This window comes from Arvicanthis niloticus, chromosome 8 (genome assembly GCF_011762505.2).
Source record: "Arvicanthis niloticus isolate mArvNil1 chromosome 8, mArvNil1.pat.X, whole genome shotgun sequence".
In the NCBI taxonomy this organism is placed as follows: domain Eukaryota; kingdom Metazoa; phylum Chordata; class Mammalia; order Rodentia; family Muridae; genus Arvicanthis; species Arvicanthis niloticus.
The window spans coordinates 70,881,603-70,909,018 of record NC_047665.1 but is presented as its reverse complement, the minus strand read 5'-3'; the positions used below and the strand labels follow the sequence as shown (position 1 = coordinate 70,909,018).

The following is a 27,416-nucleotide window of genomic DNA, read 5'->3' as shown; positions in this document are numbered from 1 at the left end:
AGGACTCTAGCAGGCCAGATTACAGCAAACATGCTGCTGACAGGTTTTGTTCTTTACCCTTCTCCTTGCTAAACTGTTAGATTATATTTCTGAAGCTCCAGGGTCTAGTCTCTTATCTGGCTACTTCCTCCTCCTGAGGCTGACTACCAAGGTCCAGCTATCAAAGTATTGAAGTCTACCAATAAAAAGCCCCCTTTGGCTCACCTAATTAACATGACCAATTAAAGTTAACTACTTCATCCTAACATGGGATTTTCCCTTTCCCTTTATAAACTGACATTTTCCTATGTGCCACATCTGTCTTCTCTCTATCCAGATGCAGTCCTTTGCCTCCTTCCAGGATAAATATCCTTCCTTCCTCTCCCTCTCCTTTTCCCTTGTTCCTTTTCCCTTGTCTCTTGTCCTTTCTCTCCTATCTTTGTCTCTTATTCCCTGCCCTTGGTCTTACTGTGGCAAATAAATTTCCTTTGTGCTGAAAATTTGGTCTTAATGTGTCCTGTGTATATGTGTATATGTGTACATGTGTATATGTGTACTTGGCCTTAGTGTGTCCTGTACCAACTTTGGTCCTTTCATATGTGTATATGTGTATACACATGAGTGTGCACGTGCACACGTACACACATACACACAACACACACATACACACACACAGGAAAATTGGCACACAGATCAGAAAAATATGAAAAATTTGTAGTTTTTTTGAAGTAAAGAGTGTGAGTTTAAAGTAGCTATAATTATTAGAGATTAGAATGACTACAGAGAAGCCTTGTACTGGGCACTGGGTCAGGAAGAAATGTGCCCAGAAGGTATGAGTCCATTTATTGAAGGCTCCAACTTGGGCAAATGAAAAGTAATTATAAAAGGAGATGTCATAACTGACAATATCACAGCATAAGTTCCCTGCTCTAATCTGGTCATCTAGAGAAGTGTTTCCCTAGGGTCAGCCTCAGGCACACAGAAGCTGCTGCAATCATCTTCCTATTTTGCCAGATAACAGATTTTAACAGCAATATCCATGTAGTACTGGTTTTGTAGACGTAAAGGTGCAAGAATGAAGGAGCTGTACAGTCTTGTACCAAGGTTCCAGAAAGCTACTGAGGACAGGCAATGAATTTCTTGCAAGGAGCCCTGAGAAACCGTTTCATGATGCTCAAATGGTAAAGGCTAAATTCTATTTGAGTCCCCAGAATGTTGGAGTTGGCAGGACTATTGTAGACTTTAGCTGAAGAAAGTTGCTGGCCAAAGTAGAAGGTCACATGTGTTGTGAGTGACACAGCTAGAGGATGGTGGTGGCCATGGCCACTAGAGCACACATGATTCCATTATGTCCCCTAGATGCTAGACATGGAGCTATAAGATACTGTTTGCTCTCCTAAATTTAGGTCCTGCTTTGGTGCAATTGTTTGTTGCTATGTTCCACCTTTTCCTATAGAAGTAGAAATTTTTAGTCTGTGCCCTTGTATATTAGTAGTGCTAGATTACAGGACCTCTAGCTGCCTCGTTTTCTCCACCACAAATCCAGCCTCACTCCCTGACAGTCTGTCTCTTAGGACAAACAATCGATAGGCACACGCTCTGACAGAGCACTCAGGATGAGAAGGAAGAGCAAATTTGGCCCCCTCTACCTGCTGTTTTTGCTAAGGCACCTTTAAACTATGGTCCCAGTGCCTTCCTTTTTTGTGACCACTGGCCGGTAGGCTACACTAGACTAGGCTATGTGGGGTTTAAGGAGAAGGCACTAGCTCCCTTCAAGCACCCATTATAGCTGTCCATGGCCATGATGCTAAAACTCGTCTGCTTCTCTGGGAACACAAGGGTCTGTCTCTCTCTTTAGTCGTGCTACACATGGTAGCTATCTCTTTTTAATGGTCTCCCACTTCAAGGTCCAATCACAGTTCACCATGATTATGAGGCTCTCTCTCTCCCAATAAATCTCATTCTAAAGAATAATTTGGTATCTGACTCTTGCTATAAACTTAACCTGAGACTTTATTTTCTAAGTTCTGACACAAAATATGTAACATTTCTTGATTTTACTAGGACTCACATTGAAGAAATTACTTTGAGTCTCAGAAGAGACTTTTGAACACCCCTGGGGCTCTTCTATGAAGGAATTTTGAAGTTAGAATGAATGTATTTTGCATTTCATGACGGATTTTAAGGAACAGGGTTAAGTTGTGATTCAAAAGTAATGTGTTAGTGTGTCAAGTTGGCAAATGGTGGACCTGCGATGGTTAATCTCATGACAGGATTTACAATTACCCCAGGCATGTCTGTGGGAGAATTCCCAGAAAGGATTAAAGAGGTTCAGATACCCACTCTGAATGTGAGCATCACAATTCTATATATAGTCTGGGCCCAGACTGAATAAGAAGTAAAAAGTTTGAGAAATATGAATATTCATCTCCCCAGACGCCCTTTCCAGAGTGTAGGTACAGTGTAACTACTGCCTTATGCTGCTGCCTTTCCTCTCCTTCACTATGACAGACTATCCTGTCAAGCTGTGAGCCAAAATAATGGTTAGGGTTAGGGTTAGTGTCTTAGTTAGGGTTTTAGTGCTGTGACCCTATGACAGACACTATGATTATAAGGCTACTCTTATAAGGACAATATTTAATTGGGACTGGCTTACACGTTCAGAGGTTCAGTTTATTATCATCAAGGCAGGAGCATGGCAGCATCCAGGCAGACATGGTACAGGAGAAGCTGAGAGTTCTACGACTTTATCTGAAGGCTGCTAGTGGAAGACTGACTTCTAGGCAGCTAGCATGAGGGTCAGAAGCCCACACTCACAGTGACACACCTACTCCAACAATGACACACCTATTCCAACAGGGCCATACCTCTAATAGTGCTACTTACTAGGCCGAGCATATAAAAACCATCACAGTTAGGGTTAAGGTTTGGGTCAGGGTTAGGGGTTAGTGGTTAGAGGCTAAGGGTTAGGGGTTAGAGGTTAGGGATTAGGGGTTAGGGGCTAGAGGTTAGGGGTTAAGGACTAGGGATTAGGGAATAGAAGTTAAGGGCTAAGAGTTAGGGGTTTAGAGATTAGGGGTTAGGGGATAGTGTTTAGGGGTTAGGGACTAGGGTTCAGGGGTTCAGGATTAGGGATTAGGGGTTAGAGGTTAGGGGTCAGGAGCTAGGGGTTATGATAATGGTTAACACACTTCCTTAAGGTGTTTGTGTCAGGCATTTTGTCACAGCAATGAGAAGTAACCAATAAACTATGTATTTGATAAGGAGTTAATTTTAAAATATATAGAGAACTTCTACAATCAGTAACCCATACCAAAAATCTGTTGATGTGATGAAAAAGTCATTAAGAACTTTAGTAGAGACAATTCCAAAAAAATAAGCAAACACACAAAAGATATGTGAAATGATAATTAATGTTACTAATCATTAAAAACCTGAAAATCAAACTCTCACAAAACATTACCTGTAATATGTAATAATGTAAGTGAACTTTGAAGACCCTGGGCTAAATATAACAAGCCAGTTATGAAAAGCAGATATTGTATCATTCCACTTATATGAGATGTCTAAAATAGTTAAACTTGGGACTGGAGAGATGTGTCAGCAGTTAAGAGCATTTGCTGCTCCTGCAGAAGGCCTGGGCTCAGTTGACATCACCCATGTAGTGTCTCACAGCTGTCTGCTATTACAGTTCCAGTGTCTGTGGGCACAAGATATGCATATGGTGTACATGCATACACCTAGGCAAATACATATACATATGAAATAAAATAAAGAAATCTTTCAAATGATGCTGTTCACAGCAGCACAGGGTGGGATGGGTGGCCTTGGCTTGAATGGAGGGAGAAATGATTAATAGTTAAATAATGGTCAGAACATTTCAGATACATGGGTGAAGAAATCTGAGATTTTGTACAGCTTTGCCCTACGGTCAACAACCTGCATCATTCATAGGAAGATGTGGTCAGTGTTAGCATTCCTTCTAGGCTCCACCTCACAGTTTCCTGGCAACAGCCAGTTATGCCTGACTCACTATAAAAGGGGTTGTTTGCTCCCTCTTCACTCTTTTACCCTCTTATTCTCTTACCCTCTTACTCTCTTCTCTCTCTGTCCCTTCTCTCCCAATTCTACTCCCTCCTCCACGTGTCCCTAGCCAGCTTCTACTCTCTTTTTCCCTCTCCTCTCCTCTCCTCTCCTCTCCTCTCCTCTCCTCTCCTCTCCTCTCCTCTCCTCTCCTCTCCTCTCCTCTCCTCCCCCACCCTCTGACTTTTTCTGCCTCTACTCTCTCAACTCCCCTCTCCATGCCCTAAATAAACTCTATTCTGTACTATATCCATCCTATGGCTGGTCCCTCAGGGGGAAGGGATACCTCAGCATGGGCCTGCAGAGGCATCCCCTTCCACCTCACCATACCACGCCTCTACCAAACAAATCCTGGCTCTTTCTTTCTTTTTTATAAAACACAGCAGTCAGGATAAGTCTCATGTTATATACACAGAAAGATCTGTTAAAGGTCGTCTTCATGTTCTATCACAATAGCAATTCTTTAAGAAGTCACAGTTTTCTTACTGTAGTTGGTGTGGCACTTCATTCATTGACATTCTGTTTTTAGTCTTCAATTATAGTTTTTTAATATTAAAAAAACATACTCAAAATACAAGTCAGTGTGACTAGGCCATTTTGGATCTGTTTTTTCAATGTATACCTCATATGTTATAATATTAATAGTATATTATTATTGATAAAGCAGTGTTTTCTTCTTTCCTGACCCTGCACACGGTAACTGATTTTCTTATGTGCTTACCAAACATTTAGTATGTCACATGTCTTTGGGCTTCCATCTGTGGGAATTCTTAGATGCCACTTAAAGTAAATTCTTTCAAAGATGATTTATATTTTCTACTTCTAAGCAGTGTTGGACACTGCCAATTGAGAATTATCAGTCAGCATTTTTGCATTTGGCTATTGGTTTTTATCTATCGACCCTTCAATAATTCAGCTTTAGTCTCTGTGGCAGCATGCAGTGCCTAATTTTTCATTATTGTGACAAGAGAGTTGATGAGGTGCAACTGAATGGGAAAAGCATTTCTTTTTGTCCTAGAGTTTGTACAGCCCGCCATGACTGGGGGTCATGGCAGCAGGAGGCTGGTCACACTGCATCCACAGTCAGAGAACAGAGAAAGATGGATGCTGCTGCTCACCTTGCTTCCTTCTCTTCAGTTCTGATTTATTTGATTTGTGTGTATCTTCATATGTATGTTCAGGTACGTGGTGCATATTCTTGTAAAGGCCAGAGGGGAACCTCAGGTGTCACACCTTAGGAGCCTTGCCTTGTGAACTAGGCCTCTCACTGGGACATGGGCCTTGTGGATTACTCTAATGACTGACTGGCTGGCCAATGACTCCTGAGCATCTGTCTTATCTCTGCCACCCCAGCCTTGGGCTTGCAAGCATGCACCACCATGCCTGGCTTTTTACCCACTGAGCTATCTCCCTAGTCTTTGCCTTCTTTTTATTCAGTGTGGGACCACAGACCCTGGAAAAGATGCCACCCACAGTCAGGGAGGATCTTCCTTCTTGAATTAAACCTCTTTGGAAACACCCTCAAGGCATACACATATGTCTGTTTCCATGGGGATACTAAATCGCCACACTGACATCGAGATTAACCAACATGCCATGTGAGTAAAAGCAGGAGGTTGACAATTCTCCATGTATTCTGTTCTCATATTCTTCTGCACTTACAGTTCAGACTGAATCAACAGTTTTCTTCAAAGTCTACCTCTGCAGGGCAGGTTTCCTGTTCTTCCTCTGACTGTGGCACTGTTTCTGTAAAGCCCGAGCAGACACTTCTTACCTTCCTAATGTACCTATTAACATTTCCCGGACCACAAGGTTTGACAGAGCCACTACCAAGAAGCCAATAACAGTTCTGGATTTTGCTTATTTCTCCATGTTAAAGCTTTCTTGTGTTTGCCTCAGAGGAATTTGTCTGCTTTCCTGCCAGAACAAGCAGGCATTACAAAAGTATTTGTGGTATTTTTAAAGAAATTCAGTGTTTTTAGCTTTGGTCCTCTGGGAAGGCATTCTCTATTATGTACAATTTCCATTATGATTTGTTGATGATTCTTCTGGTTACAGCTATTCAAGAACCTTTGCAAAATAACTTTACTAAGTAGGACATAAATAGAACAGAGATTTTCCTAGTGTAGCATCTTTAAGTATTCAAGATGCCTCTTCACAATTCACTAAAATGTAAATAGAGGTCTCATCATACAAAAGGATGGCATTGTATTGTGCTTGAAATTGAAGTAGCAAATCGGTCCTCACCTTAAAAACAAGTTCAAGTTCAGAATCAGAAAAATGACTGTTAGAAACAGGCTGAGGTAAACAAACACTAACAAATGATAGAAAATAATTATACAGTGCAATTATGGAATCACAAAGGACATTAGAAGAAAGGTGAATGATTCTTGCTGGCTCTCCATTGCTGGGTCTCCAGGTGTAGAAAGGGCATCTAGAACAATAAGGGATTCTTTCTTTGTTGATACCTGAAGCCATACTTTGAAAGTGGTGGTGGAATTTTAATTGTGATGGTAATTCAGTTAAGAGTGATTTGAAATTTTATTAAACAGAACATCAATCATCATAGGCCAGATGACAAGACTTATATTCCATACAATTTTAAAAAAAGTGGGTGTCTGGTCTAGGGACTGTAGAGATGGCTTAGCAGTTAGGAATGAGCACTGTTCTTCTAGAGGACCCAGGACCCATTCCTAACAACCACGTGAAGCATCTCATAGCCATCCACCTGTGACTCCAGTGCCAGGGTATCTATCCGACTCTCACTTGTGGCTTCCGTGGGCACCATATGTGGGTGACAGATACATGGAAACATATTATGCACATAATTTGAATTTTTTCAAAGAAAATCTTTCTGTGGAGTGTTAATTTCAGCAACTAAGAAGCACAGATGTATCTGTATGAAATGGAATATTTAGAATACCTGGCCTGGGTTTTAAAAGAAAATTCCCAGGTGTACATGAGGCTTAATATTTAGTTTTAGCTCTGCTTTTATATGCAAATGCCCAGGAGTCTTAGTAACTTATGACTCTTTTTTTTATATTTTCTATCCTTTTAGGTGTTAACACAACCCCCATGGTTTTAGTGATGGTCCATGTATTTTTTTCCTACAAACCCTGCTATGATCTCTGGATTTCACTACGTATCTGACATTTCTTATAAATCATTGCGAGCCACACCACATCAATTTTACAAGCAGAATTTTTTACTGTCTCGGTTCTTCTATCATTTTTCTAATTTGTTTTTTTGTCCTTGATCAGAGTGGTGTTGGTTAATTTTCAAGATCAACTTGACTGGGTGTAGAGTTGCCATGGAGACATACCTCTGGGTGTGTCTATGAGACTGTATCCAGAAAAACATTAACTGAGGAGTAACAATTAGTCTTGAATGTGGGCGGTATCATGCAAGGGGCTGACCCTCAACTGAATAAAAGGAGAGATAGCTGAGCCCCAGCAACCATTTCTCTCTGACTCCTGACTGCAGACCAAATGCGGCCAGTTCCTTCACCCACTGTGTCCACATGACTTTCCTGGCATGATAAACAATATCCCTCCTAAACCATCAATGCACATAAACGTCTCCTTCCTTAAGTTGCTTCTTGTCAGGCATTGGGTCACAACAATGAAAAAATTAATTCATTCTCTGCCTATCCCCTGTACCACCCTAGGTTCCACTTGCCATGGTTTGTGTCTTAGAGCCTAGAAGGGTACACGATCCACAGAAGGGAACTAGTAAATATTCACAGACACAGTGAAAAGCTCAGCACAGTTTTCTCTTAGAATCAGAGAAAACCTGTGCCCCGCTCCACTGCTTCTCATGCCATTTCTTTCCCTCTTGTTTCTGCCATCCTGGCCTATTTTTCTGTTTTCTAAATTCATTGTGGTCTTTGATGATGCTCCCATTCTCTTCCTACCTTCGGGCTTCCCATTACCTGGGGGGAAATAGTCCTCTCTACTTCTTTTGTACATTCACTGGTTTATACATAAGTTTATTGCAAAGTGTTATTTCAATATCCAGAGAACACAGATAATTCAGGCATTGTATGGCTTGAATGTAAAACACCCCCACAGGTTCATTCATGTACAGGCTCATGGTGGCTATGATTGAGGATGAGTCAGGACTTTTAGGAAGTGTGTCCATGTTGTGACTCCAGATGGACAGGTCCCACCACCACAGCTAAGAGCTGCCCATGCAGCCATGTTTCCTTACCACCATAGACTGTAGCCCATCAAATCGCACTACAAATAAACCCACATCCTTTACTTGCTTCTGCCATGTATGTTGTCCCAGCAGGTAGAAAAGGATCAAATGCAATACTCAAGGGAAAAATGTTTTACTTTTTTAAAAAAAGACTTATTTATTTTATGTATGTGAGTACACACCAGAAGAGGCCATCGGATTACAGATGGTTGTGAGCCACCATGTTGTTGCTGGGAATTGAACTCAGGATGTCTGGAAGAGCAGTCAGTGCTCTTAACCCCTGAGTCATCTTTCCAGTCCCTGTTTAACTTTTTTAAAGCTTCCACAATTCAGCACAATAGCAGGGATAAAGTAGATGTTCAGTTACTGCGCGTTTGTTCTTGGATGGCTAAAGGCCTTGTGGGGCTTATATTTTTTAAAAAACAACTATTACTAAATATAGCTTGAGAAAAGTTTAGCAAATGTGTATCTAGCATATACTAAAATGAAAAATGTTAAGTATGTTTCCACATAATAAATATGTCAAGTATTTATTATGTATATTATGTATTCATAATATGTATAAGCTGTTAGTCAATTATAAGCATCTTCTGCAGTTTGAATATCTCAGGTATGCACTACTTTTAAAATCCAGTCTGTTTACTATGTTTGTAATATAAATTATCAATGAATATAAAATGCAAAAATATGTATTCCTAACAGATACATTTAACCATTTTTTTCTATATAAGAAGAGGGTCCTTATTCACTTATAATTCATTTTACTAATATAATTTCACATTTTGAAAACATGAAAAATAAAATAACTTCAACTCATTTTAAGCTCATTTTGCTTTCTCATTAAAAAGAAAAGGGTAGTGGGGTGGTGGTGGTAAGAGAACCACAGAGGTGGATCTCTGGGCAAACGTAAGAGTAGAGATTATTAACTCAGGAAACTGTAATAGTTAACCTGGCGGATCAGCATCATTAAGAACAAGGCTTTTGCTTTCCCCATCCATCTGCATTCCTAGACACTTTCCCTGCCCACACCTGGCAATGAGCTAAGACAAGCCTTGTGCAGCAGAAGAAAGGAGGAATGGCAGACAGACAGGCTGGGGCACAGTTGTCTGCTCCCAACTCACCAAGCTAGATACAAGTGCTTTCAAGAACATACACAGTACATGATGTTAGAAGGATATGATTTATTTGTTTAGAAGAATCTTTATAAATATATAAGTGACAATATCTTTTCTGTTTATATTAATTCTGGTCATTTTTCAAGTGTCCATGTTGTGGCTGCTTAGATGAATCTGATAAAAATATTTCAAACGTAAAGTGATTCATTAGAATTGAAACCTTAAGACTGAAATAATACAGCATACCTGCAGAACTGAAACACTACAAGAGATTTACAGGATGAAAATGTAGCTTGGATAATAAAATACTTTGTTAGAATTGGGAATAAATCTAACGTGTTTTTATACAATATCTTGATGGTCTTATAGAGGAAAAAATCACAGGATAACTAAGGTGTGTATTGGGGTTAGTGAATAATATAAACCTTAATTAAAAATGTAATTTATTTTATGTGGATAGGTATTTTGGCTGAATGTGTATAGTTGTGTGCCTGGTGCTTGAGAAGGCCAGAAAAGGCTTCAGAGCCTCTGGAGCTAGAGTTACAGATGGTTATGAGCCCTACTGGGAACTGAACCCAGATCCTCTGGAAGAACAGCCAGTGTTTTTAAATGCTGAACTATCTCTCTAGCCTTGCCTAATAGAAATTTTAGAAAAGAATGTCTTTTAAAGTTTGTAAATAGTTTGTTCTTTTTGTTCAAATTTCTAGTAAAACAAAAACAAAATTCATATTTCCTTTTCAGTTTTTTTTTGAAGTGAGAAACATTCATTTAGTCCCCTGAGAGTAACCAAGAGAAAAGCTTTTTTTTTTTTTTTGAATAAACACAATACAAGACACTGGTGGTAACTTTTCAGCATTAAATTGGCCAAGGATCAGCACAGTCCTTGCTTGATCAATGCCCACTCTTTCTGGACTTGAAATAAGCAAGCAAAACCAGAGAGCTAGTGGGTCACATCGTGCAAGAAACTGTGTATATCCAAAATCAATTTGACTCCTTGGGAAAGAAGAGATTTGAAAGGCAACCTGGAGACATCTAGCAGGTTTTGTCTTTCTCACTTAGAATGTATGGACAGATGGAAGCACTGACTTAAAAGGCAAAAAGAAGTAACTCCAGATTTTTCTGTATTACATCTAAAGGGAGAGATTAATTGTTAAGATATTATACTTACGTCAGCTATTAATCTCTGTATGCTTAGTAGACTAGTCTACATTAAAAAAAAAAAAAAAAAAAAAAGCCAATCCCAGATTAACTTTAAGAAATGATTTCCAAACTCCCAGAGTAAACACTAACAGAATCAAGGAGGCAAATTAAATATGAGAAAAATGTATATCAGTATAAGCCCACCCTTGCTTTTCACGGGCCCTAGAAGCACATGTATGGCTGGTTGAGAAAAATAAAGAGAACTCCAGATGTAAGAGTTATTTTAAATATTCACACAGTCACATTTCACGCTATATTTAGTTAGAGAAAAGTTGGCTTGAAGTAACTGGAAAGAAACATTCAAAAGGTTGAATTTTCTTTCGTAAAATAACCATCCAGAGAAAGGCATGTACATTTTAATAGCACAAGGAGAAATTTATTGGTCTACACAGGTGCTGGGTGCATGAATCTGGACTTCTTGGCATTGGTGATGAGCCAAAACGATGATCTGGGTGGGCTGGGATACTAGTTACCATGGCTTTGCCAAATTAAAAAACAGTCCTCTTGGTATCAGCTCTTCTCAAATATTGGATGAAACTGATCTCTGATTGCCTTTGCAATGGACATGCTCAGAACAAATGTGTCACTTCTAGAACATACTAGACATCGTACAGGTCTTCCCATTGGATAACTGCTTCCTACCATTATTATTAATACATTATCAGAAAACACAGTACAATGGTACACCTGTAGGAGGGTCTTGCCTCCCAATAGCAAGAACTACCTTCCCTGCCCGTCCACTGTGCCAGGGTTTAACATCATCACCATCATTGGTAGGATTCAGCATAAATGCATATGCTGCTAGAGAAAAATGGAGACACTTTTGTCCTCTGATTTCTAATATTTGTGACTTACCAAGGTAAACAACATTAGGCTCCACAGGAAATTAAAAGCCTCCAGTAAACAAGAGCGTGTGAGGTTTCCTCTTTGCCATAAATAACAGTATAGGGCTTGTGGCCCAGGGATCATAATGGAGCTTTTCTGGCATGGATACATGCAGAATATTGTGAGAGTGTAAATTTTTACCTTCTTCTGCATTTGCAGATAAACAGAGACTTCATTGTTCTTGACTTTGATTACTTATGTGGGGCATGGACTCTTGAAAACACCAGACACACATTAACTAAGTCATTAATCCACAGCAATCTTCTTCCCAGAAACCACATATTATTATTCTTTAATGGCCGACTAGACTCAGTCAGGAAGGATAATTGCCTTGCTCAAGGCCACAGAGGGAGTCTTGTGTCAGAACCGAATTAGAGTTGAGTGATTTGAGGCCTACAGGCTTGTATTTGGCCCATTAGGTCATGCGTGATGGGAAAAGACTTGCTTGACTTGTATGGAAAGAGAGAGAGAGAGAGAGAGAGAGAGAGAGAGAGAGAGAGAGAGAGAGAGAGAGAGAGAGAGAGAGAGAAAACACAGGCATTAGGATAGTGGTGTTCACATGTACAACAGCATTTCCATGTTAAGGTAGCATTCACAGATTGGGACATGCCTAAGCATTCTGCATTCTGAAATTTCTTTGCTTCCTTTTCCATGTCTTGGTTTTGTTTAATGAAGAGCAATGCTAGATAATGAATTTTAAAAATGGCGCAGCCCAGATGCCTACATCCTTTCTTATCTATTTTTCTGTCTCCCAGGCTACCCCTGAGTTGCACTTCTCCCTCCTTAGCTTCTGACATAGAAGATGCCTTATGGGAGCGAACCTCCACACCTGCCTTGAAAGCTTGTGTTGAGTTGTCCAATGTCACCAAAGAATTTTCTTTCTCAGGGACCAGACTGAACAGTTACTAAGTTTGGCCAGCCTTATTCATTTCTTCAATGAGCAGATGCTTTCTCTGTATAGACAGGTACTTTAGAATAGAGGTCAACTGTACAAGATCAGGAGATAAAACTAGTGGAATTAGCTCCTAACTGTATTCTAAATCCTTATGCCTACAAATAAACATGGCTCTCATCCTGCATTAAAGAACCTGCTCTTTACATTACCAAGAGCCACAATGGGTCAAAATGCAGAGAACAACTTGTTTTGACCAGGTCCCAGTTGATACAAATACAAGCCAACTATCGCACTTAAGGCTCCGGGAAGAGCTCAGAAGAGGACAGAAACTTTGTAAGAGAAAGAGGAGCAGGAAGTCTGCTGGGAAATTGTGTCATTTTATCTTAGAAATGACAGCGAATTGCACTCATGACACCTCAACAATATAGCTGCCTAAACAAGACTTAAACAATGACACTATCAATAGATATACAATTCTATAAAACAGGAATCTTAGTGGGCTTCACTCTGAGATAAACAACTACAGGCAACCAATGACTGAGGAGAGAGGAGAATTAGTCATCCCCAGGGATTATTCCCCTAACTGGTTATCCAATACCAAGTGGTCTGTCCTACAATCATATACAGACAAGCAACAAAAAGTGAACTCAGCATGTTGTATTTATATATTTAGGCATACATACATATATACAAAACAATAACAACTAAAGAAAAAGAGGCCATTAATTTGAGGGGAAGGGAAGGAGGATAAAGGAGAAGAGTTGGAGGGAGGCGAAGGGGAAATTTTTATGTATGTGTTTTTCAAGACAGGTTTTTCTGTGTAGCCTTGACTGTCCTGGAACTTGTTCTGCAGACTAGGCTGGCCTCAGATTCACAGAGATTCACCTGCCTCTGTCTCCTGAGTGCCGGGATTAAAGCTATAAGGCACTAGCACCCAGCTAATGTAATTATACTTTAATTTTAAAAAGGGGGGGAATTAGAATTCTAGCTCTACTTCCCGACTAATGGTTTTGAGGAACTACTTCAAACTTTCTGTTTCAATTTGTTACAAAACAAGTACAGTAATGGCGCTAAGTCATAGGATTCCCCAAGCAATGTGGCTGCTTACAATTGTGCCAGCCATATTGGTAGAATGCAAGAGATTGGATATCACCACCATCATCTTTTACATCACAGAAAGTGTAGGAGAGAAGAGAGGCTATTTTTTGAAACCAGTCTAGTTGGTATTCATTTCTACTTTTAAGAATGACTTGTTTTGAATAGCTGAGGGGAAACCAAATTTAAAAGTCAAGAGGCGGACCTAATGAGATGGCTCAGTGGGTAAAGTGCTTGCTGCAGGAATCTGATGACCAGTTGGATCCTTGAAACCCATGCAAAGACTGATGGGAAAACTGACTCCACAATGTAACTCTCTGATCTCTACACATGTGCAGTGGTATATATGTAACTTCCACATCATGCTGCATATATATATATATATATATATATATATATATATATATATATATTAACAAAAAATAGCTATAATAATTCAAGGGCTGAAGTCCAGCTCACCGATAGAACACTTAACATTACCTGGCCCCAGGCTCAATTTATAGTACCTCACAAGTAAATAAGAATCAGTGAATAAAGCCAGGATGGCGCCATGTAGAGGAATATATATGAACAGGAGGGAACACTGCTCAGAAAGAGCTGTTCTAGTCTCTCTCACTGACTCATACACTGATCTGGATAATGTTAGCCTGTATCAGGGCGCACTTTAACACTGACCTTCCATTTGGACGATTATCATCATGCTGGAAGTTCTTCATGGGAGAATCTTATGAACGCTATGGTCCTAAGGATGCAGGGCTCAACCTGGATCATTGGTTGGAAATGAGAGGCACACCAGCATCCCAGGGATGTGGTTAATCAGGTTCTTGAACATGATTTGCATAGTACCCTCAAAGTAAAATAGGAAGGGATAACTGTGTTAAATGACTACCTCATAGGCATACCGCTTACACACATAAAGCAATGCCATGTATTATGGTCTCAAACTTAGAGTGATAAAACTCTTGAGGGATTCACAAAATAATGATCATGATTATATCATAGAGGGGATGGAAAATAAAACCAAGAAACTCCAAAAGATAAAGTGTGCATTACAAATGTAAGTGAAGATAAACCTCACAGAGCAACAGCGGAGTCCGAGATGGTTCGCACAGAGAAAAGGAGAGCAAATATGGAAAGATATGTCCCTTAAGAATTAGCAGGAGAATGTGAGCAGAGGGCACCCTTCAACTTGAAAAAACCCATTAAAGATCTAGTCAAAACGGATTAAAAACCTGACACTTTCAAATACTTTAGGAAAGTTCTGAAACATCAAAGATAAAGAGGAGATCCTGAAAACTTTGAAATAAAGAGAGAGCAAAGGCATTACCCACAAAGGAAGCTGTGAATACATGCACGACATGGGGCTATTCATTCAATCTAGAAATCCATACTCACTCAAACTATCATGGAGACATCAAAAAAGAATAAAGGTATTTGGGGACATGCAAACACTCAGAACGTTTTCCCCCCATTTAGCTTTTCTTCTGATCGTTCTGTGTTCTAGAAATTGGGCAGGAAAGGATGGGCAGAATGGTAGAAGGAAACTGAGAAACACACGTTGGACAAAAAGGCATTTCGTTCCTTGGAGACACTGGAAATGTCCCACAGAGAAAACTAAGATTTTAAAACCATAAGAGGAAATGATAACATTGGGTTTCTTGCATTAGGCATGAAAATACTTATGAGGTTATTTTAGCTCTACACTGCATTCATTTCCAATGTTCAGATGTGATCAACAGATAAGCCATGGAGGACCTAGTTATGATAACAACTTATGGCATCAATGATTTATTGGGAAATAAAGGCTAAGAACATAACATTAAAGAGGAGTGCAAGGGACGTGGGAAGCAGATGAAGGTGAAATCCGGTTGTTATTTTGAAAATGCACTAAATGAGAGACACAGGCTTTAAACAAAATTAAAAATGTACTTGGTGAACAAAGAACCAGACATAGACCAAGACATAGATATTGACAAAGACCAAGATACATTCATGGCACAAATATATCTAACTTTCTAAACGGTAGCACCAAGACCTCAGTGATGCCAGCAAGGCCATAGCTCAACTCGATCTCAGACCTGATGGCATTTTTAACATTACTAGAATTGTTATTTTGAGATAGGGTCTTGCTAGCTTGAAGATAACTATGCAATTCAAGCTTGCCTCAAAATTTCAGCAATCCTTCTGCCTCAGCCTCCCAAGTGTTGGAATTATAGTCATGTACCACTATGTTTGGGTTGTGTTTAATTTTCTTTTTATAGAGCTAGAGATTGAATCCAAGGCCTCACATACCAGGCCAATGCTTTATCACTGAGCTGCACTTCCAGCCCCAGGATTTCTTGACTTCTTTTTCTTTTTTTTACATCTATCTATCTATCTATCTATCTATCTATCTATCTATCTATCATCTATTCATCTACCCATTCATCTATCTATTTACGGTGTGTGTATGTGTGTGTGTGTGAAACAGAGAGAGAGGGGGGGGAGAGAGAGAGAGAGAGAGAGAGAGAGAGAGAGAGAGAGAGATCATGTATCACAGTAGAAGTGTGATGGTCAGAGGAAATTTTGTGTTACTTATTTTTGCCAAGTAGAGCTGAGGACAGCAGGTTTGGTGGGAAGCATCTTTACCCATGAACCATTTCTCTGGCTTTGGATTTCTTAATCCCATGACATATATTTCAGTGAAAACCTAACACAGCCATGTTGCAATATAGAATTTTTTCTGCTCTCCAATGAGACATGCCCATAAATACTATATGATATAAAGGTGCTGGCTAGTTTTATGTCAGCTTGACATAGCTATAGTCATTGGAGAGGAGGAAATCTCAATTGAGAAAATGCAGCCATAATTTCCAGCTGTAGGCAAGCCTAGGCATTTCCTTAGTTAGTGAGTGATAGGAGAAGCCCCAGTCTTATGTGAGTGGGATTGCATTGGTGGTCCTGACTTCTGTAGGAAAGCAGGCTGAGTAAGCCATGGGGAACAATCCAGTAAGCAGCACCGCTCCATGGCCTTTGCATCAGCTTCTGCCTTCAGGTTCTTGCCCTGACTTCCTTCCATGGTGGACTACCATGTGGAAATGTAAGCAAATAAACCCTTTCTTCACTTGCTTTCTGTCCCAGTGTTTCATTGCAGCAATAAATAACCTTAACCAGGACAAAGGGGTTGCTTTTTAAGAGAATTCTGATTAAATGTAAAGATACATGCGAATTCTCATGCTGTCTTTCAAAATAACCCCATCCTGCTGTCAACATCAAAATTTTTATTGTGTTAACTTTCCTTTTCCTCCACGAGAGATTCAAAGTAAATACCATACTATAAATTTATAATCTTCCTCTCATTTAATTTTTTTCTTACAAAAATATCATTATCTCTATTGATCTTGTACTGTGATAACGATTCTTAGTTTTAGTGGCTTTTAAAGCAAATTCCTTCCCCCAACACTGCTATCAAACATAATTTTCACCCACAAACTCTATTCAAGTGTACCCCAAAATGGGCCAGAAGAGGGTCAGCATGATCAATAAACTTTGGACTAAGCCCCTCTGTAAAGGTCTCCCTGTCTATGTCAGAGACACACAGGTATGTGTACCACAAATGTGTGAACATTCTGTCAGTGGGGCAGGTTGACATTCTTTTTTCATTGAATGCTAATGGTTATCACCACAGCCAAGACTCAGCCTCTAACCACTTCTATCAATCCTTACAAGGTCGTCCACGTTCATTCTGTGCTCTACTTTTCACAGGGTCTCTTGGTTCCTGTTTTTATACAAACACTTCATTGCTCAAATGGACAAAAGAATAACAAAAGGTAAGGAGAAATGGATTTATTCCCAGAAAGACATTTGCATCTTTGAAATAGCATATAGCACAAGAATGTATCATTGTAGGTTTTTTTCTAATAGTTTTAAACAAAAAAGGCCAGGGTCAAAATTATAAAATGAATTTATTCTTTTGAATAAAATATAAACTTTTCCTTCCAGGATGAAACTATTATATTATTTGGTGAGACCTCAAAACATTAAAATAAGCATCACAAAATACTTCTTAGAAATTTTAGTGTATAGTTCTTGATAAAAGGGGAGAAATTAGTATTACATTTAAAAAATGCAATCTTGTTGTCCTTATGACTATCCACACTAAGATAAAAGTTCTCTGTATTAAACATTTTTCAACTCCAGGTCAAATATTGAACAGTATTCCTATTGAAGGGCATACTCTAACACGCACCTGCGAGGGCTTATTCAGGTATCAGGGTTAGCAGGAAGTTTTGCCTCACTTGGTAAAGAACTATGAAGTTAGGTTAGAATTTCAGAGACATACCATTTTAAACAGAGACTATCAATAAGTAAACATGCAAACTTTCCTCTGCTAATTAATGACGTGACTTTAGGACAGCTTTTCTATTTCCATATAAACAAGCAATACAAAACTTTATCCAGCCATGATCAGATTATGAAAGAGCACAGAATGCATGAACAAAGTCTCATCTGAAAGAGAACCGACACTCCCAGCCTTTCTTACACCATTCTTTAATTAATCAAGGCACTATGACTTCCTCTGTCCTATTGATTGGTTATTTTAGAGTGCACTCCGGGGTGCTAGGAAAGGGCGCGTGCACAAAGAGTTAAATAGGATCTTTGCCGCATCCCTGTCGGTTACCTGGCAGGGTCCAAGCAGTAATATCTAGACAGAAGAAAGCGCCACTGCAGCCTTACCTTTGTGAGCAGCTGCCTTCCTCTGAGCTGGAGTTGCCGCCGCCGTTGCTGCCTGCACCTGCTGATGCTCCGCCAAGTTTCCTTCACTTCCAGTTCTCTCTGTCTTGTCACCTCGGCTGGTTTTCTTCTGCTTGCTGCTTAAATCATCCTTCTTAGAGGACGGCAGCTTAGCAGCTGCGTTAGTAAAGAAGGATCTAGCCGAGCGGGAGGACTTGGACATTTTAAACAGCAAGGGAAAAAAAACAAAAGCCCCAAACAAAAAAAGCTCGGCTCTAGAACGGTACCTGCTGGGGCAGCAAATTCTAAAAATTATCCTAGGAGAGTCAACTTTTCAACGGCCAGTGACAGTGTGTTCAGCTGGATAGAAAGTGCTAGGCTGGGCTGGGCCACTTGTTCTTTCAGTTTTTGTTTTTTTAATCAAAGGCATCCTGCAGCCACATCACCCCTTCACTAGACGTGTGGAATGGAAATGTGTTTCAAAGATGAAGGTGACAGTTGCAATAGTAAATGCTCCAACTCCAGGGACCTGCAGATTCTGGGACAGGGAATGTGAAATATGCATATACGCACGCTCACTCAGGGAAGTCCCCGGCACATTCAGACTAGACACTGGACAGCCCAAAATGGAAAACGAATGTAAATACAGCCCGGCCCACTCAGGTACAATATGTGGAAATGAACCAGATGCGAGGTTTACAGGACTGTGGAGCTCATGCCGTGTTCAGTTTCCAGGCATTCCTTCAAGCAAATATTTCCGTGCCTTAGCACATTCCTAGATTATAATCCAAGGGTAGACCTGCAATGGATACCCACCTACAGAAACACTTCTAGTGTTTACAGACTGCAAAGAGCACTGTGCAAAAGAGAGAAACCAGAAGACTGCATTTCCCATAACTCTTGGGGCTGCTATGCAGCACCCAGGAATGAGAGGGGAGCTGTAAGCCTGTTTAAGGGAGTGTGGGATGTGACCATATGCATGTATATTTCTCTCCTTCCTCTCTCTCTCTCTCTCTCTCTCTCTCTCTCTCTCTCTCTCTCTCTCTCTTTCTCTGTCTCTCTTTCTCTGTCTCTCTGTCTCTTTCTGTGTCTCTCTGTCTCTTTCTGTCTCTGTGTGTGTGTCTCTGTCTGTGTGAGTGTGTGTGTGTGTATGTGTCTGTCTGTCTGTCTGTCTGTCTGTCTGTTTCTGTCTCTGTCTGTGTGAGTGTGTGTGTGTCTCTGTCTGTGTGTGTGTGTGTCTGTCTGTCTCTGAAAATCTGGGACTATGTTATGTTACCCTTTAAAGAGCCTGGAGTGTCTTCTAGTGAATAGTGGTACTGTTTTCTAAAAGACTGATAGTAACATGTAACACGTGAAAATCAGGAGTGTTCATGGGTCAGGTTTTCTTTAGGCAGAAACAGTTCCTTCAACAACTAAACACACAGAGTCTGCTAGAAGCATGTAGCCCCTTCCCAACTAAGGAGAACCCTTTTCCCTCTTTATTTCCCATGTCAGTGATTTTTACTATTTGAGGTTAAGCTGTTTTCAACCTCAATTATTCTATGTTCCCTCAGGGAGAAACTGCAGAAACACTCTAAGAACTATAAAAGGGTTCTGGGAATCTGTGATCATATAATGTCCCTTAGTGCGCAAATACCATGATAAAAGCATAGTGATTTAGCACTTTTCAGGCGAGAATTAGAGGCCAGAAAGTGCATAAATTTTAGAATGAACTTGAATAGTACATGGATTGTACATGTGGGCCTGGCCCAAAGAAACAACCATTTCTGGAATTTAATTAATAAAGGTGGGACAATTTTGCCCTACCAGGGATGCCATTCAGATTGCTTCAATCACAAACTGACAAATGGTAACAATTACTACACACACACACACACACACACACACACACACACACACCCCACCTTTTCACACTATCCTTCCAAAAATTGCAACTTTAATGTTACTTAGCAAACCTAGCACAGCCATACAAGGCACCAGAGTTACAAGCTGACTCAGATCGGAGCCTATTGGTGATTTCAGACTAATAAAACCCAGAGAAAGCCAGGAGTAAACCCTTAATGAGAAGAGTCAGCCGAGAAAACAATGAGCCAGTGCCTTCCAAAATCCCACTGCATCATCAAATCCACACCATCAAATCAGAAAGCATAAAACTTAAGTGACCCTTTCACTCTTAAAACTCCTGTCCAAATCAGGCCAGGCTTTGCTGCAGCTGTACCAGGATTCTCCATCTTTGCCAAAGTCATGTCTCCTCAAGCTGCCTCAGGCTCCTTCTTTCTAGAATCTTCTTAGCAGTTACTTTCATTTCAGGAATAAAATTGGCAAAGAAACTAACTTTGGGTCCACTGTAGAATGCTAAGCGAAGCACAGTGTGTTAGAGCCTAGTCTTTTACAAGCAGATCTGGTTATCCCAGGCTCTGCCACCAGCTGAGTTACTGCACTGAAGGCTCACCATTCAGGTTTCTAACTCAAAAGAGATGAACACCAGCAATACAATTTTGTGCCAAGTAGCTATAGACCCCATGGCTGCTGAGCCTGTGGCACACTGGAGCCTGGTGAGCCAGTGAGGGATCCCTGCAGGAAAGAAGTGTAACTGTATCCTGATGCCACCTAAAACAAGTAGTTTTCCTATCCAGTGGGTGAGGCATTTAGCAAGAATCACATTGTCTATGGGTATAGCATACCTGTCTCTGCCAACAGGGCCTGGGATAACCAGACCTACTTATAAAAGACAGAAAAAAAGCTAAGAAGGAAATTGTTATAAAATGGGTCACTGGAAGATGTGGGAACTATACTAGTGTCCTCCAGAAAAACAACCAATGGGAGACATTTACATTGTATGTATGTATGTGTGTATGTATGTATCTATCTATCTATCTATCTATCTATCTAAGAATATATGTGTATTTACAGAACATGCCTGTGAATGTACATATAAAATACAAGTCAATCATTGAAAGATATACACATATGCACAACTATTTACATAGCACATTATTTAGCCAATAATCAGGCATCCAGTAGGATATACATAATATATTTAGTAATACATATTACAGATCTATATATCTAGTCAAATATCTATGTGTACACACACACACACACAATATATATATAGCCAAATATATGTGTGTATATGTGTGTGTGTGTAGTTGCATATACATAATATACATGCATGCAGGTTAAACAATACACATATGTACATTTATAAAAAGTATATGCAAATATAAAATATGAGGTAGATGTTAGGATACCTGGGGTTATCATTGCTGGTACAACCATCTCTAAGCCTTGTGTTTTTTGTAAGCCTGAAAGATTAGAGAATTATAGCCGGGTAGTGGTGGCGCACACCTTTAATTCCAGCACTTGGGAGGCAGAGGCAGGTGGATTTCTGAGTTCGAGGCCAGCCAGGGATACACAGAGAAACCCTGTCTCGAAAAACAAGCAAACTAACAAAAAACCAAAAAACAAAAAAGATTAGAGAATTATTTAGAAGCCTCTAAAATGGAACATTTCTGAGCTTTACCTTAGACCAGTGGGTTAACATTTCAGGCAAGGCCTGACCTAGGTTTCAGGAAACCCTCGAAAAAGTGATTTCCAGGCATGTCTCTTATTCATAGGAGTGAGAGTAGAGCATCTCTGATGCTCTAGTCTGCATCTCTGTGTGAAGGTCCCCAGTGGACCACTCCTGATCACAGATGCTGCAGCACCTTGGTTGTTTAGTTTGTTTCCTCTGGATCTGCCCTTCACAGGTTGTGTAGTGAATCTGTCTGAGAACATTAAACTCGTGCCACTCCTCACGACAACTATTTGTTCTGTGGCCATGCCTAGTTTGAGCTGTGGTACTGGTGGGAAACATTTCCCCATCACTCAAAAGACAGATTTGCCTGTCTGTACTAACATTAGTGCATCTCTCTGAAGGAGGCTTATGCAGAAGGTCATGGCCTGAAAGCACCACCTGGTCCATTAGTTTCCCTCTCTACTCACTGGAAGTTTCCTGAGATGCTTTGTCTCTCAGAGCATATCGAACCCTCAGGCCACACCATACAGCCAACATCTACATGGTGTGGGATATTTTTGTTTTAAAAAAAGAAAAGAGAGCTGACCTAGAGACATTTGGTTGGTCAGGTTGCACCAAATGTGTGTGAAACCACCACATACAAGGGAGACAGAATATTGGCTCACTTAAAAAAAATAAAATAAAAAACTTTATTCCTAAAATACCAAAATTGGTTGGCAAAATAATAAGCTATTAGGTATAATTGTGTGAAGTTAAAATAAAGAGTAATTAATAATAGAGACCAGAGACTTAGAAGTTTGTTTCTGAGCTTCCTAGCACTCAAGCAAAAGGGGAAAGGGGTCAGTCTTTTGAGTCAGTACTATTTTACCATCTTAATCTAAAGATAAAGCTGTCTCTGAATCAAAAATTCTTGACTCATGAGAGACCTCAGAGTGTAGAAGAGCCTTACCGAACAAATACTGCCACATCCCAGCACACTCCTGTAAACTTGTTCTGGAGACACTGCTTTAATTGATTCTGATGATTTCTCTCCTACCACCAAGAGGTAACCAGCCTACCATCTGCTCTGGATACTGACAACCACCCATGGTATCTATTTCCTTGCCAATCAGGTGTAGATGCACCTTCCTCTCAACTTGTGGCCTTTAAATCGCCTGCAGCAGTACAATTAGAACCTCCCCACTGTGGTCCAACCCTTTTAAGACTCCAAGTCTGCAGGTGCTGAGTACAAACTTTGTTCCCCTGCCCTCTGGTCCCTAAATGTCACTATCATGACTTCTACTAGTCAGTGGCCTGCTCAGCAAAGTAGGTCAAAGGGTTCTTTTCTTTTGAAATACCAAGTTTTTCCAAACTCACCATTACTAGTCTTGTTTGCATGAGAGCATCTTCCCAAGCTATTTTTATCATTATTGGCATTGATTTTAGCTTATTTTGAGACAGTATCCTATTAATATAGCAAACTAACAGGAACTCCCAAACCTCCTGCCTCTTCTCCTCAGTTAAAATTACAAACATGTGTCATCACACCCAGCTACTATTGAAGGGGTGACTGCCTTCCTTTCCCTCCCTCCTCCTCAGACCAATGTGTACCTCAAGTTTTTCATAACTACATGTCCCAGCCCCATACACAACCTTGAGAATTTTTTTGCTTTGATATTATTCCTAATGAAAACAGAGAATATTATGATGCTCAGAACTGTACCTTGAATAAATACAATAACTTCCCATCAACTCTCTTCTTGGCCTCTGACCTCTGTGACAGCTCCTGGATTTAGCCTGTGCAACACCATGTATAATGGGTTCTGGTGGTTGGCTCTCAGGGGCTCCTGTGTATTTGAGTTCACTCAAGCCTTGCGCAGAGCTGCTCTATGTCTGCCCGTTCTAGTCTGTTTTCCAAATACTGAAGGCATAAGTTATCAAAATTGGTTGTTTGTTGGGTTTGCTTGTTTCCATGTTTACTGGTCTGTTTACCTAGCTAACTTTGTTTGTTTGTTTGTTTTGTTTTTTTGTTTTTTTAGAGTGTCTTTCCGCACGTTTTATTTTTTATTGGATGTTTTATTTACATTTCAGTTGCTATCCCCTTTCCCCATTTCCCCTCCCTAGAAAACCCCTATTCCATACCCCCTTCTCCTTTTTGCTTTTATACAATTTTTTTTTAATGTTAACCAATGGCTTTATAAATTTGGTAATGCTCAATATCAATCAGAAGTGTAACCTAATACCCAACCTAGATATATCAACTATCTTTGACTGGCAGAGACATGTGAACATCTGCCTCCATGTCTGGCCTCCCTCTCTCTTTCTCTCTCATCACCTAGCTCCTCCTCTTCTTCTCTTCCTCCTCTCCTTACTCCTCTTTTCCTTACTTCTCCCACCTTAGCTCCTCTTGCATATCACCTTTCCTGTTAAAATAAAACTTTTCTCTCAAAATACAGTTAGAGCATAACTATACCAATTTATGTCAGTAAGGTGCAAGATAGACCTAATACCCAGTCCATCATTTTGTTGACTAAGCAGAACCTCTGTCATCTCTCCTAAATAAAAGACTTAGTTCTGAACCTGTTTTTTTTTTTTTTTTTTCCTTTTGGCTTTAGAGTGAACGTCAGCTGAAAACCATCCTCTCAAATCTTTTCTCTCAAAGTAAATAGCAAGGATTGGCTATGAGACAATAAGTTTTCAACCCCATGAGAAATCCAGAATGACTGAGTTGACTGAAATTATGGGAAACACAAAGCATAGCTTCTAAAACTTAGCCAATTTATAGAGACCGCTGAACACCTGGACAGTCCCTATACTACAGAATGTTGGAGCATCTGATCTTCAGCCTTCTGGCCCAGGATCATCTGGCAGACCTAGTGATGCAGAATTATTAAGGGCTGATTAGTCTGTCTTGGCAGATATAATCAGTCAACTATTCTGCAAGTGTGTCCTTTTCTGGACAGTAATTTGTCTGTAGACCGAAAGAGACAATTCTTGCCTAGTGGCTGACTCACCATAATTGGAATAACTCCAAAGATGCTCAATTTCTTCTTAGAATCCAAGACAGGAAGCTGTCAGGAGCAGACAGGTCTCTAATCAAAATGAACATTACTACAGAAATGTTTGTAATGTCAATTCTGTGGATTTCTGATGTTTTGAAAACCAACTATTTATGTAAGGCAATCTGGACTGTTGTCTGTTAACTCCTCTCAGCTATTTCTAAAGAAAATATAGAAAACACCCTAACAATAAACTCAAAGCCATGAATTTGCTATAGGCACTTAACTCACAGGCTAACCATCTCAAATAAGTTAATAAAGTTGAAGAAGGACTGGGTCTAAGCCTTGTATTCCTAAATGTGTTATACAGGTACAATGCCTATGATAGTAACAATATTCATCTCACTTTTATATTAATAAGAAGCTCGTACCAATGAAAACCTTAAATCTAAAATGAAAGTAAATTCTGTACCATTTAAGAAATTATAACTTCATCTTAATAACAATTATACATATTTCTACCAGTAGGTTATGGTTATGCAATAAATCCTAGCTAATCCTCCCTGTTCCACCAAAACCACTACTTTTCCCTAAAAAGACAGCCCAATATTAACCATCTCAGTCCCCAAGCCCAGGGAATAGGGGTGCCGACTCTTCATTAACTTCTTCAAGCTGATTATGGGCGTTGAGATATTAGAAGAGGGGCAGGGGGAAGAGTAAATAATAAGCCTCTGACACAGTGTCTTCACTGCATCCAGCTGTAATTCCAGGACATCAGAGGTTCGAGCAGGTGTGCTCAGCTTGCCTGATGAGTAGATACACCAAGGCTGTGTATTCTGCAGCATACAATTCTCAAAACAAATTTTAGTATCAAGATAATTGTTTATTTGAATTCTGAAATCTAGTCTTCTGGTGGCCTGCCTCTGTCATGTCTAATCCATATAATTCTGGGAGTTTCTATGAGGATGTGCTCCCACCATCCTCCCATTTTTGCCTTCCTGCTCCCAAATTTCCTAACATCAGGGAATCCAAACTTTCGGGCACCTAGGCCCTCCACTTCCACTGATGCCTAACCCCTTACCCCATTCCCCCCCTCCAATTACTATGAGGGTGTGCTCCCACCATCCTCTCATTCCCACCTCCCTGCTCTTGCAATTCCCCAACACTAGGGAATTCAAACTTTCAGGTACCCAGGCTGTTCACTTCCACTGATGCCTGGTAAGGCCATCCTCAATTACCTATACAGGTGGAGCCATGAGTCCCCTACTTTGTGTTCTCAGGCTGGAGATTTTAGAATGGCTAAAATCTTGTTTACTCCAGCTTGTTTCTTAGGACCATTTGCTTGAAAAATTGTTTTCCAGCCTTTTACTCTAAGGTAGAGTCTGTCTTTGCACTGAGGTGGGTTTCCTGTATGCAGCAAAATGCTGGGTCCTGATTATGTACCCAGTCCATTAGCCTATGTCTTTTAATTGGGGAACATTGATGTTAAGAGATATTAAGGAATAGTGATTGTTGTCTCCTGTTATTTTTGTTATTAGAGGTGAAGTTATCTTTGTGTGGCTATCTTCTTTGGGATTTGTTGGAAGAGGGCTACTTTCTTGCTCTTTCTAGGGTATAATTTCCCTCCTTGTATTGGAGCTTTCCTGCTATTATCCATTGTAATGCTGGGTTTGTGGAAAGATATTGTGTAAATTTGGTTTTGTCATGGAATATCTTGATTTCTCCATCTATGGTAATTGAGATTTTTGCTGGGTATAGTAGCCTGGGCTGGCATTTGTGTTCTCTTAGGGTCTGTATGATATCTGTCCAGCATCTTCTAGCTTTTATAGTATCTGGTGAGAAGTCTGGTGTAATTCTGATAGGTCTGCCTTTATATGTTACTTGGCCTTTCTCTCTTACTGCATTTAATATTCTTTCTTTGTTTTGTGCACTTGGTGTTTTGATTATTATGTGATGGGAGGTATTTCTTTTCTGGTCTAGTCTATTTGGCATTCTATAGGCTTCTTGTATGTTTATGGGCATCTCTTTCTTTAAATTAGGGAAGTTTTCTTCTATAATTTTATTGAAGATATTTATTGGCCCTTTAAGTTGGGAATCTTTACTCTCATCTATACCTATTATCCTTAGGTTTGGTCTCCTCATTGTGTCCTGGATTTCCTGGATAATTTGTGTTCAGAACTTTTTGCATTTTGCATTTTCTTTGACAGTTGTGTTGATATTTTCTATGGTATCTTCTGCACCTGAGATTCTCTCTTCTATCTCTTGTATTCTGTTGGTGATGCTTGTGTCTATGACTCCTGATTTCTTTCCTAGGTTTTCTATCTCCAGGGTAGTCTCCCTTTGTGATTTCTTGATTGTTTCCACTTCCATTTTTATGTCCTGGATGGTTTTGTTCAATTCCTTCACCTGTTTGGTTGTGTTCTCTTGTAATTCTTTAAGGGATTTTTGTGTTTCCTCTTTAAGGACTTCTACCTGTTTACCTGTGTTCTCCTCAAATTCTTTGAGAGTGTTATTTATGTCCTTCTTAAAGTCCTCTATCCTCATCATTAGAAGTGATTTTACATCTGAATCTTGCTTTCCTGGTGATATGGGGAATTCAGGACTTTCTAGTGTGGGAGAACTAGGTTCCAATGATGCCAAGTACCCTTGGTTACTAATGCTTATGTTCTTGCACTTGCCTTTTGCCATCTGTATCTCCTTAGTGCTACCTGCCCTGTCCCTGACTGGAGCCTGTCTTTCCTATTATCTTGGTT

At 40.0% G+C, this 27,416-nt stretch overlaps 1 protein-coding gene across 11 annotated transcripts in view; it reads right to left on the bottom strand.

The window, feature by feature from the left end:
* Window positions 1–27,416, bottom strand: part of Kiaa1217 (KIAA1217 ortholog) — an 805,390-nt gene that overhangs the window by 434,371 nt on the left and 343,603 nt on the right. For 4 of the 11 annotated variants that reach the window (XM_076939586.1, XM_076939589.1, XM_076939577.1 and 1 more), the window contains exon 1: window positions 18,169–18,266. The exons of 1 other annotated variant lie outside the window; for it this stretch is intronic. The gene's annotated coding sequence lies outside the window, so the exon portion shown is untranslated. Of the gene's footprint in view, window positions 1–18,168; window positions 18,269–27,416 lie in introns of those variants that run through there. 6 more of the 11 variants (XM_034509827.2, XM_076939580.1, XM_076939578.1 and 3 more) reach the window with 3 other exon arrangements.